This window comes from Lissotriton helveticus, chromosome 11, assembly GCF_964261635.1.
Source record: "Lissotriton helveticus chromosome 11, aLisHel1.1, whole genome shotgun sequence".
Taxonomy (NCBI): Eukaryota; Metazoa; Chordata; class Amphibia; order Caudata; family Salamandridae; genus Lissotriton; species Lissotriton helveticus.
Window position 1 is genome coordinate 1,208,322,013 of NC_136072.1, and position 18,544 is coordinate 1,208,340,556.

Here is an 18,544-nt window from a genome sequence, read left to right on the forward strand (position 1 = left end):
ACAGGGATCAGTGGGTGAGGGCAGGGATCAGTGGGTGAGGTGAGGGCAGGGGTCGGTGGGTGGGGGAGGGCTGTGGTGGGGATGTCAGGGATCAGTGGGTGAGGGAGGGCAGGGGTTGGTGGGTGAGGGCAGGGGTCAGTGGGTGAGGGCAGGGGTCAGTGGGTGAGGGCAGGGGTCAGTGGGTGAGGGCAGGGGTCAGTGGGTGAGGGCAGGGGTCGGTGGGTGAGGGGAGGGCAGGGATCAGTGGGTGAGCGGAGGGCAGGGATCAGTGGGTGAGGGCAGGGATCGGTGGGTGAGGGCAGGGATCGGTGGGTGAGGGCAGGGATCGGTGGGTGAGGGCAGGGCAGGGGTCGGTGGGTGAGGGCAGGGCTCGGTGGGTGAGGGGAGGGCAGGGGTCAGTGGGTGAGGGGAGGGCAGGGGTCAGTGGGTGAGGGGAGGGCAGGGGTCAGTGGGTGAGGGGAGGGCAGGGGTCAGTGGGTGAGGGGAGGGCAGGGGTCAGTGGGTGAGGGCAGGGATCAGTGGGTGAGGTGAGGGCAGGGGTCGGTGGGTGAGGGGAGGGGTCGGTGGGTGAGGGGAGGCAGGGATTGGTGGGTGAGGGGAGGCAGGGATTGGTGGGTGAGGTGAGGCAGGGATTGGTGGGTGAGGTGAGGCAGGGATTGGTGGGTGAGGTGAGGCAGGGATTGGTGGGTGAGGTGAGGGCAGGGGTCGGTGGGTGAGGTGAGGGCAGGGGTCGGTGGGTGAGGGCAGGGGTCGGTGAGTGAGGGCAGGGGTCGGTGAGTGAGGGCAGGGGTCGGTGAGTGAGGGCAGGGGTCGGTGAGTGAGGGCAGGGGTCGGTGGGTGAGGGGAGGGCAGGGATCAGTGGATGAGTGGAGAGCACCATAGGGGAAGATCCTGTTTGGCCCAGAGACTTCCCAAAAAAAACATTATTGGAGGTAGCAAAAACCCCAACTCAATGCACAAACACATACACTCCTGCATCAATCATTTGACCGAGGGGTGGCCCTTAGCCTATCTGGGTGGTCTTCTTTAATAATAAGTGGTCACACAGGAGAGGGTATAACGAAAGTATGGCTAACCCATGTCAGGATATCTGGGACACCGAGGTGGGTGGATACACTAGGCTAGAAGGGAGAGGTCAACCAATGATTATACAGAAATCTAACCTGCATTTGTTATGATTTAGAGGAAAAGGAATGCTTCCAATGCGCACTAATGCCAACTGTGGCGTGATATTGCACAATCCGGAAATGCAAAAGGGCACCTCCACGCTTATGGATTTCTACTGGCAGTGAGGCGAACACGGGTACACCCAAGTGGTTTCCAGTTTGAGGGGAATGTGCCCCATGGTGACCGTGAACATCTCAGCCCTGGTAGTTCCTGGAGAAGAACTAACAAAGTAGTACCAGCACGGGTTAAAGAAAAAGACCACCTTGCTGCACCAAGCTTGTGAGAAGAAAGCTTCAGACTTGTTTTGGGCGATGCTCAGTTTAAGGACAGCCCATAAGAGCTCAGCCTGTTCACAGAGCAGAGCTGGGGGCGGGGGCGGTAGCCTTCTACACCCTACATTTCAAAGTGGGTCCCGCCCAGACCCACTTTGAAAATCTTACACCTCAATGTTCGCTCCCTCTTTAAACACTACATGGAGATCTAGGCCCTTAAAGAGGATGAATCTCTTGACGTGTTTTTTATAACCGAATCTTGGCTAACTGATGCCACACAGTGGCTGAACCAGGCTTTGCACTCCCCCCGGGGTTCAGTATCCTGACTCTTAACAGGGAGACTAGAGGTGGGGAATAGCTGTCGTCTTTAAGTCCCGCCTCCACTGTACATTTGTTAAGGAGGATGTAGCCGGGTGCAAATGCTCACTCTTCTATTACCGGGCTATTAGTCTACTGTGGAAAAGTAAATTTTGCCATGTTCTGTGTCCCTACGCCTCATCCATCATATGTTATGTGTGCATGACCAATATGCATATGTTATTCCCCATGTCCGACTAATGACGCAATTACAGTTGTGTTCACCTTTAGTATGCTAGTTTCCAGTCCTCGTGAATACTACGAATATCAGGCCTAAGTAAAGTTACGTTGCCACGTTTCTCAGTGTGCACGTTATTCCATTATAAAGTCCCCGTTTCCAGGCCTCAAAAGGGCCCGGACCACAGATTCAGCTCCTGTCTCCTGAAGTCTCGCTGAGGAGCGATACAGCCCCCACCTGTATCCTCGACCCTTCACTTACTTCCTGCCTCGCAGTGCCCGGTGCAGCCTGGCTCTGCCTCTGAGTCTGCCAAAAGTATGTTATAGTTCCAGTTATCAGTTCAGTCCTCCTTCTCTGCATTCCTAAGCTACTGAACTGCATCAATAGTTCCCGTCATTGTCTAGCCTATGCGGCTCCACGTTAGAGAAATACTGTATTTAATGGTCATTTAGTATTTTTCATCACACACTACATGTAGAATAATGCATGGTCCAGTCTTAGAATCAAGTTAGCCTTTCCCCTCATGACTTCTAGTTTATATCAACATGTTCCCTAAACATCAGATACCAGATAGGGTTTAGGTACAAGTCGCTCCGACCCTCCAGACTTTAGTCTCTGCTCCTAGCACAGAGTTCATAGCCCCCAGCTTCTCCTAGTAATACGTCATTGCCAGTTTGCGTGCACCACCAGGTTAGAGGTCCCGGCTCCTTAGGTAGCCCCCTCCTATGTTTCCGCCCCATTCATGACATATTCTGTTACGTTTGCACCACATGTCTATGTATACGCCCAGTTACACCTACTTTTACTGTTATCTTTCGCGACTGCTACGCGTCACGCCTTCTGCTCCACCCACTGCTACGCCTACTGCAATGTAATGCTATGTGTTTGCGCTATGTATATAAGTTCATGTATTGTTATTAAAAGTTAGCGCGCTCATCCCAGACCCGGCCCCAGCAGCTGCTGGGTCATCCTATGCAGGTTGTCCTGATCCTGTCCTTATGCTGTAATAAACCTGCAGAAACTCCTACTACCTCGAATCTTGACTCTTATTTATTGAGCTATCTGTTATGCTATATGCCTAGTCAAAAATAGGGTATTATTTATTTATTTACCACATAATGGCGCCCGAACAGGGACTTGCCCTTTCCCCACGCGTCGGTGAAGCCACGCCGACCCCCTGACCCTCTACAGTCGTGACGGAACTCTTCTGCGCAGTGGCAGATATTTCTGCTCAAGTATCCCTCAGGCCCACGGAGGAGACGGAGGAGGCGGTCCAGCATCCGAACGAGACGGTGGAGGAACGCGGCGAGTCCCGACCAGAGCCCAAGCCGAGAGTACAAGGTCCGAGGTATCCGGAGGCCCACCCGTAACTGAAGTCCGAAGTCCGTCGTCGTCAGTCCAGTCCCGTCCGAGGCCTTCCGTTCTTGCTGCCCGGTGAGTACCATTGCTGGGGTAGTATCTAGACAGGACCAATCTAAATTGACTCCTGGTCCGTGGGTTGGTGGTACCCAGACTCACAAACGAAGTGTTCACCTAGGTGGATACGGGTCTTGATGCGTTCCTTTATGGGACCGGTATGTTCCGTACTGTTTCAGCAGTGCATCCAGTAATTCTAGTCTGTTCCGTTCTCGAGAAATTCTGTTCTGTTTCTGTTCTCAAGTATTCCAGGTAATATTCTGTTCGAACTGTTATGTTATGATATTGTTTAATGTAATTCCAATGTCGTGGTATGCCTGAATTGTTTTCCCAATTGTTATTGTTCTTCGTGTATTGTATTGTGTTCCGATTCAAGTTTACAATGCCGCTCTTTTCAAGATTACGTCAGCTAAAAACTAGAAAGGGTTTATTAGAAGAAGCAGTTCCTGTCCCGCCTAGGGACAGTCCAGGTCACTTTATGTATCAGAAACATGGCATAAGCGCCATATTGTATCTAGATTTATGGGTAGAGTATACCAAACAGTTAGAAGAAAAGTATAGATGGCCCGTATCGGGTACATGGGATGCCGAATGTATCATGCGAGTAGAAGAAGCATTATGGAAAAAGAAAGCCAGACAGTCACAGAAAGATGCCATCGAGTTATGGCGTAAAGAAGCGCATAGAAGAACCGAAAAGGAAGTCAGAAAGTCAGAGTTAAGTAGAGAATCCCAAGAACGAGCCCAAGAAAGAGAATTAATCGAGATAGGTGAACGAGTCAAAGCCGAACAGTCAGACAGACAGAGGCATGCCCTTATTAAGGGTATGTATCCTCTTCTTGCCGAGGGCTTGCCAAAAGCGACCCCAGAGGCATCCAGTAATTTCCCGCCACCATTACTTCCGACCAAGCTACGTCACAAACCGACCGCAGCTGATATTTTTATTTCGTCCTACTTGGACGACACAGTCCCAGAATATGCAAATCCTGTTCGCGCTCCGCCAGTCCCTGTAAATCAGGCACTTCCCGCTCCTCCAGACACCGGAGTACCTGTTACGGTACCCCCGGTCCAGCCCGCCATACAAGTCCAGCCTACATTTCCATTTCCCACTCTGCCAGGACGTAGAGCCTCAGTAGACGACTCCAGTTTAGGGGCTGCAGGAGGAGGTCCTCCTCAAACCCCGCCGCCACACAAGCGTTTAACGTTAGCCGAATTACATGCACAAGCATCACAGCGTACGCCTAGGTATCAGTCTGTTGCAGAAATAAGAAAATCCCTTGCCGAATGTTGCTATGATCCAGTCCCAGGCGAGGATAATATGGTTTTATATTCATTTCGCGTAAGAAAGGTGGCCGAGTATCTAGTCACCTTACCGAATATGAAAGAAGATCTAGACAGAATATATCGTTTCATCCGTACAGGGGATGATCCAGAAAGTATTAGCGAGACTATGTCTCAAAGGAAAGCCGAGATCCAGCTCATGATATTAAAGTTCCTGATCAATTGTCTAATAAGAGAACAAGATTACCCGTCTAAAGATTCCGCCGAAATGAGAATCCTGACAAGGTGGAGTGATAATATAGCCGAGGGTAAGCACAAGACCGTCGGTGCTATGGAGAGTATGTACAAGAAAATCCGTAAAGAGATAATAAAGATACACGAACAGCGTAAAGCAGCACAAGTAAGCGAGAAAGAAAGTATCTCTGATCCCGAAGAAGAAGAGGACGAGAATCCCGCCAGAATAGCGTATGTAGGAAAATCTAGATTTCCAGATCGCCATTTACGCCTAGAACCCAAGTCTATTTTTCATCATTCAGCACCAGAACAAGGTTCTCTAGAACAAGTATTTCAAGCTACCGATCACATTCTGAAATCACGAATCGGTTATAGTGAGTTAAGTACCATGCATGAACAAGAACTAGCCCGATCAGCAGTCCGATGGATTACTGATTCTACCACTTTTCCAGACGAAATAGTGGCACAAATGTTTCTGAAAATGCCCCCAGCCGAGCAACGACTGGTGGGTATGTATATGATTCAGCACCTCATTACTCTGTATGAGGGTCAACACTCTGATCCAGGTCCGTTACATGATATCCTGAACGAGTTACTCCAGTATAGATGGAGAGGTCTAGGTACCGATTTAATTAGTGTCATTCTAGAACAACGCCACAAATATAGAACGTTCTTGAACCCACATTTTGTTCATGTCTCACCCCCAGAAAGTAAATCATTCTACATAGACCGACAGAATCCGTTACGAGAAGTCCACCCAGTCAGAGGGACGGGTGGCGAAATGCAACGAGTGTTTGTATACACTCCAATAACAAAGATGGAACTTCTTGAAATGAAGAAATTAATTCCCTGTCATGACAAAGATCCAGCAGGGTTCCATAGAGAATTAAAAGACATGCTCCGTATGGGAGAATACACTTACCCAGATATCATTAAAATGTTAAAGGTCCTGTTACCCGCAGGGGTGTATGAAAAGCTAAAGGAAAAAGAATGGGAGGTGGGAGAGAAAAAGATCGATTGGACAGCTCTAGAAGCTGAAGACAAGGCTCGAGTACCAGGTACCGGTCTTGGAGATAAATGTAAAGAATTACCAGAATTATTGATTCAAGTTTTACCCAGATTATTGACAACTAGAAAAGAAGACTGGGATGCAATCTCAGCCTGTAAACAGAAACAAGATGAAGATATTAGTGATTTTTATTCTAGATTTGAAAAATGTTTTAGTATTAACAGTGGTCTCAAGACAAGTAGTGAGTCATACCCTCACCTTTTCGTTACTAAATTAGTCGAGAATTCAAGTCCTCAAATTAAAAATCGAGTTTTGAAAGTCGAAAGCACCTGGCAAGCAAATACTCCGTCCCAGATGCTCCAGATGCTCCAATACCACCAGAATAGAATCAGGGAAGAGCAAGAACACGAAAGAAAACGTATGAAAGACACGAAAATGAAAGTGCTAGTTGCACAATCTGTTCCTCAAGACAGTCAGAAGAGGGGTCCGAATCAAGCCAGTCATCCTGCAGCTCCCGTTAAAGGGAACTGCAATTATTGTAAACAGCCAGGTCATTTTATAAACGAGTGTGCAGTTCTGAAACATAACATAGCTACTGGTAAGACTAAAGAAAGACCACGTCCGCCTAGACAAGAACAAGTTTCACAGACTCCTCAGTCACAGAATGCACAACAGACAGTTACAGTACCGCAGCCTATTGCTGCAACACAGCATGTCACATCACAGATGTACCAGTATGCACAGTCCGAGTATCCAGAGTATCAGCCATATTCATGAAACAGCCTAGAGAGGGAGGTAGGCTTGCCTCTCATCGAGATACCTGTAGATCAAGAAGGTCCCTATGTTCACAGTCAAGTATTAGGGAAAGACAGAAAGTTTTTGATCGATACAGGGGCAAGTAGGACCACAATTAGTCATGCCGAAGTTCCAGGGGCTCCGCTCTCAGGCTCAAGAAATGTTTCCCTTGGATTTTCAGGAAAACCCATTATAAATGAGATCTCAAAGCCAGTTACTCTAGAAGTAGGTCCATTGTCCCGCACTACTGATCTGTTACTTACTAAGTCATGTCCAGAAAATCTATTAGGCATTAAGACACTGAAAGAGTTAGGTGCAGTCATTTGCTGTTCCCCAGAGGGAATACGTCTGTTCCTACGTGACTTTAAGGGTCACTATGTTTTACGAGATTTTGATTCCAGACTGTTTAATGTTCCGCAGCATCTATGGGCACAAGGTCCAACTGATGTAGGTTACATGCAAATCACACCCTATCGTGTGACTCTCAAGCCAGGTGTAGTGTTACCCCGAATCAGACAGTACAGATTGCCACCTGAGGCTGTAGCAGCCTTATCCAAAATTATTGACGAGCTCATGGCTCAAGGAGTAGTTGTAGAAACTGACTCCAATGTATGTAATTCTCCGATCATTCCAGTCATGAAACGTACTGATCCAAATGCACCCCCAGTATATCGATTAGTGATTGATTTACGAGAGCTTAATAAATGTATTATTCCTCAGTACCCAGTAGTCCCAGATATCTCTTCCCTATTAACAGCCATTGATTCTGAAGCCACGTTCTTCACCGTCATAGACCTCAAGAATGCATTTTTTAGTGTTCCTATTCATCCAGACAGCCAGTTTCTTTTCGGATTTTGTTTAAATGGAAGGAGCTATATGTTCACACGCGCTCCTCAAGGTTTCACAGAAAGTCCTAGTATTTACAGTCAGGCACTTAAGAGACAACTAGACAACATTCACATGCCAACGGACACTGCCCTGCTCCAGTATGTCGATGATCTACTGATCACAGCCCGTTCTGAACGTGCTTGCGAGCGAGCATCACTTACAGTCTTGTATTTTCTAGCCGAGATGGGGCACAAGGTGTCCCCTTCGAAGCTTCAATTCTGTGTCCAGCAAGTGGTCTACTTAGGACACTTACTGTCCAAGAGGGGTAGGCAGTTGACACCCGACCGTATCCAGTTAATAGCGAGTCTTCCCCAGCCCAGAACCCAGAAGGAGGTACGTGCTTTTATCGGCCTTACTTCTTATTGTAGACAATGGATTCCCCAGTATGCATTTCTAGCCAAGCCACTGATACGGTTAACGACACAGGAGGCAGCCGTATCGACTGTCCTCCCTTGGACATCTGAACATACACTTAGTTTCAACGAGTTAAAGAAAGCCCTATGTCAAGCTCCAGTTCTAGCTACACCGAACTACAGTAAGCCTTTTACACTTTTCGTTACTGAACGTGAAGGTACAGCATTATCTGTTCTCACACAAGATCAAGCAGGACAATCCAAGCCCTGTGCTTACTTTTCTAGCACATTAGATCCAGTCGCCCAGGCGTTGCCTGCGTGCCTTAAGTCAGTTGCAGCCACCGCACTAGCTATCAGACAAAGTGATTCCATAGTTTTAGGACATTCCCTGACAGTACAAGTTCCACATTCCGTGGAAGTTCTTTTAAACCGAACACAAACTCAGCACTTGACAATTGCACGTTTAACAGGTTATGAATTGACACTGTTCCAGCCACACATAGAAATTAGACGCTGCAACGTCCTGAATCCTGCTACACTGTTACCATCAGTCAGTTTGAACCCTGACCCACATGACTGTGTGGAAGTAGTTAACATTACGACAAAGCCAAGACAAGACCTGACAGACATTCCGTTATCAGATCCTGACCTGACACTTTATGTGGATGGTTCATGTATGAGAACTAGTACAGGAGAACTAGTCGCCGCGTATGCAGTGACTACTGACACCGAAGTTATTGAAACACACCGTATTGATACCCTGTCCGCTCAAGCAGCAGAGCTAGTTGCTCTGACACAAGCCTGTATACACGCCAAGAACCTGAAAGTTAATGTTTATACAGATTCACGTTACGCATTCGGAGTTGTACACGACTTCGGAGTGCTCTGGCAGGAGAGAGGTTTCATGACTTCTCATGGAACCAAGATTCAGCATGGTCTCCTTATTCAAGCTCTGTTAGATGCCATACATTTACCGACATCCATTGCTATCATGAAATGCAAAGCACATACGAAAGTTACTGACATTATTTCCCAAGGTAACGATCTAGCAGACCGCACAGCCAAGCTTACAGCACAGACTCTAGACATTCCAGTTAATCAGACACATACTCCAGATCCGACTACATGCATGACAGTTAAGGACCCTACACAAGATGTCATAGATATCCAGTTACATGCTACTCCCGAGGAAATCAAGAAATGGTCCGAACAAGGAGGGGTCCAGACAGATCAAGGATGGTTAACAAAGGGTAGAGCCACATGGTTTCTCCCCGACTCTATGGTTCAAGTCATTATCAATACCGCACATAGTCCAGCACATTTAGGAGAAAAAGCTATGTTAGACAGTATCCAGAACATTTGGTTCAACAAGCATTTACGAGCTGCAGCCAAGCAGAAAGTCCGTACCTGTATGATATGTTGTCAGTTTAATCCAGGTAAAAGTGTCCCGGTGGAACAAGGTGGTTTCCAGCCCCCTGACCACCCTTTTGAGGTCCTCCAGATGGATTATATTCAAATGGAGCGATGTCGAGGTTTCAAGTATGTCCTTGTAGTAGTATGCGCTTTGTCCAGGTGGACAGAAGCATATCCAGTCCCAGATTACACAGCCGCGACCACTGCCAAGCAGTTGGTTCGTGAATTCTTCCCTAGATATGGACTCCCTAGAGTCGTATATTCTGATAACGGTCAGCCATTCTCCTCAGAGTTAATGAAGCATGTTTCCCTGTTGTTAGGGTACCAGTGGAAGTTCCATTGTGTACGCCATCCTGAAGCAGCCGGTCTAGTCGAGAGACATAATCAGACCCTGAAAATCCGTATTGCAAAAGTTTGTAAAGAAAAAGGTGTGGACTGGCTAGTAGCTCTGCCAGTTGCTCTATTTTATATGCGCATGGTCGCACATTCCAGATCAGGTCTGTCCCCGTATGAGGTCGTATTCGGCCGCCCCCCTAACATGTGGGGTACTCCTAGACCCCGAAGTATTACCGATGTTTCATGTAATATGTTGACAGATTACCTAGCTTCCTTGATGTCTGCCCTCAACTCATGTCGTTCACAGGTTGCCGCCGCCTTTCCAGACAATACCGAGGTGGCACCGCATGAAATCGTTCCAGGTTCCCTTGTGATGGTCCGGAATTTTGACAGATCAAGTCCGCTGGAACCTCGTTGGAAGGAGCCACGTCAGGTCCTCTTGACCACCCGTACTGCCGTCAAGCTGGAAGGCAGGAAGGGGTGGGTCCACCTTTCTCATGTAAAACTTTTCAATGGATTGAAACCCGTTTCTAAAAACATTTCCAAGGAGTCCCAGGATTTTAAAGACTGCCGAAATATTGTTCCTAAGGACTGTCCCGCAAAAGACATTGTTACAACCCCTTCCCTGTTAGAGAAAACTCCGCAACAGGAGTATAAGCAAAAACTACGGTCTAGTAAGTCAGTCAGTTTGATTGTATAAGTCCTCCCCTAGGTGAAACGGTTAGATTGTTTCTGACATGTATAAAATAGACCCCCATAGTGAGAGAGTCAGTAAAAACTCAATTCAATGTATCGTTTTTCTAAGTTTCATATTATTCATCAGCCTAATGATTTCCTGCACCAGTTATGCCTTTTTCCTATATTTTCCAGTTTCTCATGTAAATAAGTCTGCTAATGCTACAGTAGAGCACACGTTTAGTGATCTGCCTCCTCACGAATATTCTTACCGCCTCGCTATGCGTAATAATTCATTTATCCGTATGTTACATTATTCACACCAGACCAGCAATGCCACTAATTGTTGGGTGTGTGGTCGACTCCCCCCTTTCCAGACACCGAAGGGAGTTCTGCCACTCTTTCCTTATCCTTTTTCACATAATGGTTCGTGTGGAGCATGGTCCACGTTAACGTCATCCGCAACAGATATGTCTTTTCTTAACAGTACATGTTTCCCAGACAAGCAAGGTCTCCCCCACAGAACCGGGTTAGATCTAGAAAATGAAGTGTATAATTTAGGTAATTATTCGTCGAATTTCATGGTCCTGAATGTTCAGTCTGATACTACTCCAGACTCACCTGCTATTTCAGTACTACCAGTCAAAGGCGAATTATGTGTCCGTAATTATGGTTCTGTACACGTAGGACATAGTGAATGTACTACTGTTATTCAGTATAGTGACAGTGGGAAATCTATTTTTAAAGCCTCACGTCATTCTTATTTTGTTTGTGGTCAAACTGCATATGTTCGTCTGCCCCTCGATTGGGAGGGAACCTGTTACATTGCCTTCCTACTGCCGCCTGTTTTTCTAGCCCCACCTGACTACCATAGGAATTCCTTCCTAGTACATACTAGACACAAGAGAAATCTCCCGATTGTCGATTATACTGAAACCGCCGCAGAGCAATTCATTGATATAGATAAAGGTGTTTTCCCTTATTTAGGCACAGTTGTAAATAGTAAGCTAATTCGTAGGTTAACAAGAACCCTTGAAGCAGTAGTAGATGAGACTGCCTCCGCTCTAGGTAACTTAACTGAAGAGCAATCCTTTATGAGAATTGTCGTTTTACAGAATAGTCTCGTCCTTGACGTCATACTGGCCGATAGGGGCGGGGCCTGTAGAGTCCTCGGATCTAGTTGTTGCATTTTCATTCCAAATAACGCGCCGTCTGTTTATTCAGCTATAACCAGACTCCATAAAATTGCCCATCTGTTACATCAAGATCCAGGCACCTGGACATGGTCCGGTTGGTTCTGGAATATAATTTCCGCATGGGGATGGAAATTCCTGTCCTTTCTAAGTATTGCAGTAGCGATCATATTTAGCTGCTGCCTCTGTATACAATGTGGCCCTGCGATTTGCAGCATGTGTGCTACCTCTTGTATTCCTAGTCCTAAGCCCCGTTCTAAGTCCCGTTCCAAGATAATTCGAGACGAGCAAATGGTACTGTATGAAATGATAGATGGTATCATGAAAATTGATGTTTCCTGATGGAAACGTAGTGACAAGGAGGGAATGTGGAAAAGTAAATTTTGCCATGTTCTGTGTCCCTACGCCTCATCCATCATATGTTATGTGTGCATGACCAATATGCATATGTTATTCCCCATGTCCGACTAATGACGCAATTACAGTTGTGTCCACCTTTAGTATGCTAGTTTCCAGTCCTCGTGAATACTACGAATATCAGGCCTATGTAAAGTTACGTTGCCACGTTTCTCAGTGTGCACGTTATTCCATTATAAAGTCCCCGTTTCCAGGCCTCAAAAGGGCCCGGACCACAGATTCAGCTCCTGTCTCCTGAAGTCTCGCTGAGGAGCGATACAGCCCCCACCTGTATCCTCGACCCTTCACTTACTTCCTGCCTCGCAGTGCCCGGTGCAGCCTGGCTCTGCCTCTGAGTCTGCCAAAAGTATGTTATAGTTCCAGTTATCAGTTCAGTCCTCCTTCTCTGCATTCCTAAGCTACTGAACTGCATCAATAGTTCCCGTCATTGTCTAGCCTATGCGGCTCCACGTTAGAGAAATACTGTATTTAATGGTCATTTAGTATTTTTCATCACACACTACATGTAGAATAATGCATGGTCCAGTCTTAGAATCAAGTTAGCCTTTCCCCTCATGACTTCTAGTTTATATCAACATGTTCCCTAAACATCAGATACCAGATAGGGTTTAGGTACAAGTCGCTCCGACCCTCCAGACTTTAGTCTCTGCTCCTAGCACAGAGTTCATAGCCCCCAGCTTCTCCTAGTAATACGTCATTGCCAGTTTGCGTGCACCACCAGGTTAGAGGTCCTGGCTCCTTAGGTAGCCCCCTCCTATGTTTCCGCCCCATTCATGACATATTCTGTTACGTTTGCACCACATGTCTATGTATACGCCCAGTTACACCTACTTTTACTGTTATCTTTCGCGACTGCTACGCGTCACGCCTTCTGCTCCACCCACTGCTACGCCTACTGCAATGTAATGCTATGTGTTTGCGCTATGTATATAAGTTCATGTATTGTTATTAAAAGTTAGCGCGCTCATCCCAGACCCGGCCCCAGCAGCTGCTGGGTCATCCTATGCAGGTTGTCCTGATCCTGTCCTTATGCTGTAATAAACCTGCAGAAACTCCTACTACCTCGAATCTTGACTCTTATTTATTGAGCTATCTGTTATGCTATATGCCTAGTCAAAAATAGGGTATTATTTATTTATTTACCACACTACCTCCCCCCAGGACCGATTTTGGAGTTTAAATCGGCCATTATTATGATGTTGAGTGTAGTTATGTTGTATTGAGTAGAGTGTAAATATGTGGTTTGTAATTGTATGGTACTGAGTGGTAAGAGGGGTGTATTTATGTTACATTGAGTAGAGTACATAACTACACTCAACATATTACCACTCAGTACCACATAATTACACATCACATAATTACACTGTATTAAATACAACATAAATACACTCCACATACCACTCAGTACTGCATAATTACTCTCTACTTAATGCAACAGATACACTCCACACAATACCAATCTGTGCCACATAATAACACAACACACAATTACACTGTACTCAATGCAACAGAAATACACACCTTTCACTCAAGTTTGTGCTATATAAAAATAAAACAAAAAAACAATTGCCGTGCAATAGGTCTCACATTACTGATTCTTTGAGCTTCTAGTGTAGCATTATTATTAGCAATGCCAACAGCTCAAACTTTAATAATGCGAGACCTATTGCATTGCAGGGGTGGGTGGGTGAGGGGAGGGAAGAGGTGAGTGAGATTTGTGGGTGGAGCGAGGGCAGGGGTCGATCGGTGGGAGTGGGAGAGGGCAGGGATCGGTGGGTGAGGGGAGGGCAGGGGTCGGTGGGTGAGGGGAGGGCAGGGGTCGGTGGGTTAGGGGAGGGCAGGGGTCGGTGGGTGAGGGGAGGGCAGGGATCGGTGGGTGCGGGAGGGCAGTGGTGGGTGGGTGAGGAGAGGGCAGGGATCAGTGGATGAGTGGAGGGCAGGGGTCAGTGGGTGAGGGCAGGGGTCAGTGGGTGAGGGCAGGGGTCAGTGGGTGAGGGCAGGGGTCAGTGGGTGAGGGCAGGGGTCAGTGGGTCGGTGGGTGAGGGCAGGGGTTGGTGGGTGAGGACAGGGGTCGGTGGGTGAGGGCAGGGGTCGGTGGGTGAGGGCAGGGGTCGGTGGGTGAGGGGAGGGCAGGGATCAGTCAATGAGTGGAGGGCAGGGGTCAGTGGGTGAGGGCAGGGGTCAGTGGGCGAGGGCAGGGGTCAGTGGGTCGGTGGGTGAGGGCAGGGGTCGGTGAACCTCTACGAGACGCGTTCATAACAGAAAACCGGAATAGCCTCATTATTTAAAATGGTTTCAACCAATCACTGTTGCACTTTTCCTGATTCACGTCTAAACGTGGGGTCCTATAGTGTATCCTAATCAGGAAGTATAGGTTGCTGGTAGATTCTGACGTCAGAGTGTAACCAACCATGGTTCAGTCAAACCTCCCCTTTTACTGGGCCGCTGTCATCCAATAATCCTGACGCTTCCTGTATCCCATAATCACAATTACGGGCGCCCTATTTAAATTCCCGATGACTTGGGAAATAATGCCTGATCGACACAACTATGATTAACGTGAAACCGACCCCTTCTCCAACACCGCTGCCAGCCCGGCCTCAAGCCGCTACACCAAGGCTTAAATGTGTATTAGACGTGGAGTTTAGAGGCACCAAGATACTTTGCCGGAGATAAACGGGGGAAGCGCCACAATATGGGGGCATTTATTAGAAATCAGCAAAGACAAGGCGCTTTGAAGGAAGGTAACTCAGCAGGATGGGGCATGGTGCGGGTACCTGGAGAGGGGGGAATGAGAGAAATGGGAGGCAGAGAGGGGCGAGGAGGGCAGGAAAGAACAGAGGCAAAGGAACAGCAGAAGGGAAGGAAGACAGAAAGAGAGAGCAAGAGATAAAGAGGGGGGAACACGTTAGGCAGAGAGGTGTGACCGAGCAAGACAGAGCATCACTGAGAGAAACAAAAGGCAGATGGAAATGGAGAGAGTGGGAAGGCAGAGACAGGCACAGGAAGTCGAGGAGAGACAGGAGGGCAGAAGACGGGCTCCGCATAGGGGCAGAAGACGGGCTCCGCAACACAATCAGGACCTCTAGCCTCCCCCCCCCCTCCTGACGCCCCTGTAAACAACAACAAGACTCTACGAGTAAAATAAAGGAATGAATGAAGGAGGGCGCAGACTCGAGGCTTCGGGGAACACAGCATTTATTTACACACTCATCACTCCGAGTGCCCCGAGTTCAGTCACCATCCGCCCCGGACGGGCACGATGCAGGCCTCCACCTCCCGGGCGGGCAGCCCCCAGGCCGGCTCGTATAGCTCCAGGGGCCAGGCCCAGCTGCGGAGGCGCGCCAGCGGCCTGCCCACGGGCGGGGGCAGCGGTGGTGGACACCACCAGCAGGCGGCAGTCGCGGCCCTCCTCGTCGGTCAGGATCCCTCCGGGGGCGCTGGCCTGAGTGGCCCCCATGATGGCCTCCAGCGGGGCCCGGCCGTCCGCCAGGGCCTGCGCGGTCTGGGGGTCCAGGCTGACGCAGAGGTAGAGGCCCACCCGGCTGGAGGCCTCGCCCAGCGCCAGGTGGACGCGCTCCCGGGTGACGGTGGCGGAGGCGTCCGTCAGCTCCGCCTGGTACTGGAGGCGCAGGTGGAGCTGGGGCAGGTAGCGGCCCCGGCGCAGCCCCTCCAGCTCCGCGGAGAGCGCGCAGGTGAAGCCCTCCGGGGTGGCCAGCAGCGCGGCCAGGCGCCGCTCCCTCGCCACGGCCTGGTGGAGTTGGCCCAGCACCAGCGCGAAGTGCGCCGGGTCCACCCGCTCCAGCAGGCGGCGCGCCACGGCCAGCTGGACGGCGGGGGGCAGCAGCTGGCATCCGCAGGGCTCCAGGAGGAGCGGCTGGACGGCCTGGGGCTGGGGGGGCCCGGCCAGGCCGCGGACGGCCACGCAGAGGTGCGCGGCGGTGCAGCGCAGGGCCTCCTGGTCCGCGGGGCCCAGCGGCGCCGCCTCCCTCAGGTGCAGCAGCACCAGCCGCACGGCCGCCTCGAGCGTGTCCCGCAGGCCGAGCCGCACGGCGCGGGGGTCGGCGGGGGCTCCGGCCATGGCAGGTGGAGGGATGGAGGCACAGGCAGGCAGCTGGAGGCACAGGCAGGCAGCTGGAGGCACAGGCAGGCAGCTGGAGGCACAGGCAGGCAGCTGGAGGGATGGAGGCGCAGGCAGGCAGATGGCGGCACAGGCAGGCAGCTGGAGGCACAGGCAGGCAGATGGAGGCACAGGCAGGCAGCTGGAGGCACAGGCAGGCAGCTGGAGGCACAGGCAGGCAGCTGGAGGCACAGGCAGGCAGATGGCGGCACAGGCAGGCAGATGGCGGCACAGGCAGGCAGATGGAGGCACAGGAAGGCAGATGGCGGGATGCAGGATGAAGCTCAGGTGCAGCAGGAATGCAGCAGGGGCCCCGGGCCCAACGGCCGGGCCTTTATACACCGCACACACCTGCGGCGAGTTGAGGCTTTCCTCGCAGGCCTGCCTGGGATTGGCTGCGCGGGGCTCTCTCTCGTTCCTGCAGTGAGGCTCAGGCCAGGCCGCCACACCCCCGGGGCTCACTGGGCTTCCTTCGAAGACCCCCGCAGCTCCGCTCCGCCTCTTGCTTCAGACCCCCCCCCCCCACGGGGCTCTAGTTGCGCCTCTGGGTGAAGCTCACCCAGGTCTGTGCAGTCAGGGAGAGCAGGCTATCAGTCCTGCGTTTTGGCTGGATCACCAAGTGTCTTCTGGGAGTTGTAGTTCGTGTATGCTTCCCTGGGATTGCCCTGGCTGCGATTGCGGGGCGCAGCCGTGGGGGGGCGCAGGGACCCCTCAACTGTGCACGCTCAGGACTCAGGGCCCCAGACACCCCCGGGTCAGGGGGGGAGGGGGGGGCATGTGAAGAGCGGGGTCAGAGACACCCCCGGGTCAGGGGGGGGGGGAGGGGGGCATGTGAGGAGCGGGGTCAGAGACACCCGCGGGTCAGAGAGGAGGGGGGAGGGGGGGTGAGGAGCGGGGTCAGAGACACCCGCGGGTCAGATAAAGAATGACAGGCAGGGTGACCAGCCCCCCCCCCCCCCCCTTACACTGCGCGTCCCCAGTCACTGCCACCGAGGCGAGAGGAGCGCCAGCCCGCGGGTCACCCCCGCCATGTCTGCGGGGGGGGGGGGGGACCCCTGCTTCTGGGCCCTATTGGCGAGCTCAGCTACTAGACCTACGAACGTGCGCTGTACCAGATATCGCAGGGCTTCATTTGTGCCGGGGTGGGCAGATGACCTGCTGAAGTGACATGGAGAGGAGAGGAGTGGAGTGTAGGGCGCTGGAAGAGAGAGGCTTGTCTTTAAGAAAAGCTTCGGGCTGACCTCCGGAATACTTACAAATTAAGCACTCCGTCCGTGGTATGAGGGGAGCTTGCATTGCCGCAGCCGGCGGGGTCACTGACGTCAGAGATGCCCCCTGCATCATGTGCAAATGGTACTTGCTGACCCGCACATTGCGTGTCCTGTGCTCGCTCTGCTGTGAAGCTTCGTGCGTGGGGGACGCTTGCCTACCTGCTGCTGCCTGTGGGGTGTCTCAGCCCCCCTACTGGGATTCACCCCTTTGCTGTCTGCACCCTGTGCACAGCAGCGACCCCCTGTGGCGTTCACAGCATGGTTTCATATCTGTGCTCTTCCCTCCTCTGCTGTCTCGGAGCGGCCAAGCCTCACCCACAGGGTGGGGCTCTTTCTGTGCAGGGGGCAGCACCACACAGGGCAGGCGGCCTCTGAGACGGGAGAGAGGGCACAGGGCGAGTGCAGGGGGCAGCAGCACACAGGGCAGGCGGCCTCTGAGACGGGAGAGAGGGCACAGGGCGAGTGCAGGGGGCAGCACACAGGGCAGGCGGCCTCTGAGACGGGAGAGAGGGCACAGGGCGAGTGCAGGGGGCAGCACCACACAGGGCAGGCGGCCTCTGAGACGGGAGAGAGGGCACAGGGCGAGTGCAGGGGGCACAGGGCGAGCGCAGGGGGCACAGGGCGAGTGCAGGGGGCACAGGGCGAGAGCAGGGGGCACAGGGCGAGTGCAGGGGGCACAGGGCGAGCGCAGGGGGCACAGGGCGAGAGCAGGGGGCACAGGGCGAGCGCAGGGGGCACAGGGCGAGTGCAGGGGGCAGCACACAGGGCAGGCGGCCTCTGTGACGAGAGAGAGGGCACAGGGCGAGCGCAGGGGGCATCACACAGGGCAGGCGGCCTCTGAGACGGGAGAGAGGGCACAGGGCGAGTGCAGGGGGCAGCAGCACACAGGGCAGGCGGCCTCTGAGACGGGAGAGAGGGCACAGGGCGAGCGCAGGGGGCACCACACAGGGCAGGCGGCCTCTGAGACGGGAGAGCGGGCACAGGGCGAGCGCAGGGGGCACAGGGCGAGTGCAGGGGGCACAGGGCGAGAGCAGGGGGCACAGGGCGAGTGCAGGGGGCAGCACACAGGGCAGGCGGCCTCTGAGACGGGAGAGAGGGCACAGGGCGAGTGCAGGGGGCACAGGGCGAGCGTCTGTGTGCGCTAATGGCACCGCTAATCTCGCAAGGGAGAG